The following is a 3,167-nucleotide window of genomic DNA, read 5'->3' as shown; positions in this document are numbered from 1 at the left end:
GCACTGTACACTTAGTCTGCCAACCTGAAAGCAAGGAGTTGATTCACATGTCAGACTTTCCCTTGGCATACCCTGGGAAAGACATGGGGAAGGTAAAGAAATGTATGAACATAATGTCTTGGCTTTCATCTCTGGAGGCTGAGCAGTTCTAGTTTTGCTTCTTCTTTTGATTCTATGAAGTTAACTTTGTTCTGGAGTTGTTGAGGGCACCTGTGCTACTTAGAATCATAGAACAGTTAGGGTTGGAAAGGACCTTAAGATCATCAAGTTCCAACCCCCCTGTCATGGGCAGGGACACCTTGCTCTAAACCGTATCACCCAAGGCCTCATCCAACCTGTCCTTGAACACTGCCAGGGATGGAGCATTCACAACTTCCCTGGGCAACCTATTCCAGTGCCTCACCACCCTAACAGGAAAGAATTTCCTCCTTATATCCAAACTAAACTTCCCCTGTTTAAGTTTTAACCCATTACCCCTTGTCCTACCACTACAGTCCCTAATGAAGTGTCCATCCCCAGCATCCCTACAGGCCCCCTTCAGTTACTGGAAGGCTGCTCTGAGGTCTTCACGCAGCCTTCTCTTCTCCAGGCTGAACAGCCCCAACTTTCTCAGCCGATCTTCATATGGGAGGTGCTCCAGTCCCCTGATCATCCTTGTGGCCCTCCTCTGGACTTGAGCACTTCGAAAGCACAGTGCAAGGCTCACAGAGCAGTACGGCCAAGCTGAGAGTAAGTCCTGTGCACTTGGTCTGCCAACCCGAAAGCAAGGAACTGAACCACAAGTCAGCCTTCCCTTGGGATGCCTGCAAGATTGTTGCTTGGAGGGTTCACAGAAGACAAGCTGAACAGAGGAGGCCACCATGTCATCTTGCCTTGCCCATCATAACTCTTGGATGTCTTCTCCTCATCAGTGGTGGCACCTGACAATGACTGTACTCTGACTAAGACAGCCCAGAGATCAGGAGGGGCAGCAGTGCATTACTGTGTATTTCTCAGCCATGAAACCAGGGCTTGCCAGGGCCTGGGGCACTGCTTGGGACAGTGCCAGACACAAGAGATTTGGTAGGAAAACCTTCTATCTACATGTCTATGGTTTCCAGAGCCCAGTCAGGTTTCTGGATGTATTTTTGAAGCACCTTCTTAACAACCACCTCGACCAACTGCACAATTTCCTAGGGAAAAATGGGAATGTTGAGATGGCAGTGAAGACCAAAGGCACTCAAGGGCAGTGCCTTTCTGATGGCAATAATAATGGCAAATTTAACAGGAAAAAAAAAATAATGCTCCTAGTTCAGACTTGCTTGTTTTGACTTGGACAAGTCACTAGTACCAAAGCTTTGCTGAGGCGAGCAGCTCCGCAGAGGCGCCTTCAGCATCGGAGCATGGAGTACTCCCAGCGTGCAGGAGCCTTGCTCCTGAACGGGCAGAACCACCGGGGTAGCCCCAAGGCCTCACTAGGCGCTGTCAGGAGCTACGGCGCTGCTGAGCGAGCCGCAGACTCATGGGGACGATGCAGGAGGGACGGAACCGCCGGGAGCGTGTGAGCACCGCCCGGGGGCGCAGCGAGCAGAGCGTGAGCAGAGCACGAACCAGCGGGGGGCTAGAGTTTGAGGGAGCGGCTGGGCCCAGTCTGGGCACTCTACGCTGACTGCCCCGGCGATGTGCGGTGTCACCACCCAGACGAAGCTGCTGAGGGGGAAGCTGCAGCGCAGACCTCGGAGTATAGAAAGTGCCTCCACGTGTCTCTGGAGGGAAGGGTGAACGGTGGACAGGGCTGTACACACTACACCCTGGACCTCCTGCAGCAGGTGGCTGAGCTGCAGGAGGCTGTCAAGAGACTAACAGGTATTAGGGAATCTGAGAGCAAACTGAGCTGCTGGCTCTAAGCTCAGACTGTGCAAGGGCCACAAGTGCCCCCCAGCACAAACAGAAGACAGCAGAGCATTAATCCAGTAGATTCAGAATTTGTAAAAAAAACAAACACCCAAACAAACAAACAGATAAACAAAACAAAACAAAACAAACAGAAATGGAAAAGGAGGACAAATAAAAGCAAGAGGCTTCCTACAAAAGGGCTAACAAAGGTATACACACCATGTGCAGAAATTAATCTCTCAGTCACCAATTACTGCACACAAATAAACAGGAGTCTTTTAATTACATTATTCGAATAAAGGAAGAGCCCACAGGGATACTCCCCTGTGGTGTCTCAAACTGTTCAGAGGATACAGCCTTGTTTAATCCTATCCACCCGGCCACATACCACCATCTCCCTTTCCCTATTGGCTAAGGTCCTGTTGCCTTGTCCATCATAATTCTTGCATGTCCTCTCTTCATCAGTAGTGGCACCTGACATGAAGGAGGCTGCAAGTTGACTAAGACAGCTCAGAGATTAGGAGGAGCAGCAGTGCATTACCCTGTATTTCTTAGCCTTGAAAACAGACCTTGGCAGAGCTTGGGGCTGTGCCAGACACAAACGGATGGCAGCAAGGCCGTATGTCTACATATCTATAGTTTCCATAGCCCAGTCATACATCTGGAAGTAGTTTCCAAGCACCTTCTTAATCATCACCTGGACCAATTGCACAATTTCCTAGGGAAAAAATGGACATGTTGAGATGGCAATGAACATAAAGTCACATGTGTGTAGCTGTGCATGAACACCAAGTCCTGGCAGAGATCCAAGGAGCGCTTCTGTGTCACAAAACCCAAGGCAAAAGCTTTTGGGAAAGGTGATGACTTTGAGAATGTCAAGTGGAAGCCGCAGGAGGGTGATCGTATGTCGCTGACCGCTCAAAGGCCAGAGAGTGGTTTTGCTCGTATTCTTGGGAACAGAATTAAGATTCATAAGCGCCAAGGAATTTTATTCGCCCACCAACAAATTCCAAAGACAGAGAGAGAAAAAAAAGCAGGAAAGTAAGAGGGAAGTATAGAAGTGTTCACAGCAATAGCTACCACCATGGAGCTGTCCCAAGAGTATGATTAGTTCCAAGTCCGATGGGAGAAATGCTCCCCCCCATGCTGGTTGATGCCGTCCTTTATAGAGTTGTAATGAGACAAAGGGGCACAAAATCACAAAATGGGATATAGAAACTTTTATAAGAAGTTTTAAGTAATGTTAAGTTTGATGGCTTTGTAACAGTAGCAATGGAAAATTACTGAGGTGC

This window comes from Neopsephotus bourkii, unplaced genomic scaffold (genome assembly GCF_033783945.1).
Source record: "Neopsephotus bourkii isolate Nb327-2 ecotype Australia unplaced genomic scaffold, CSIRO-AGI_Nbou_v1 NB_314, whole genome shotgun sequence".
Taxonomy (NCBI): Eukaryota; Metazoa; Chordata; class Aves; order Psittaciformes; family Psittacidae; genus Neopsephotus; species Neopsephotus bourkii.
This window is presented reverse-complemented; position numbering follows the sequence as displayed.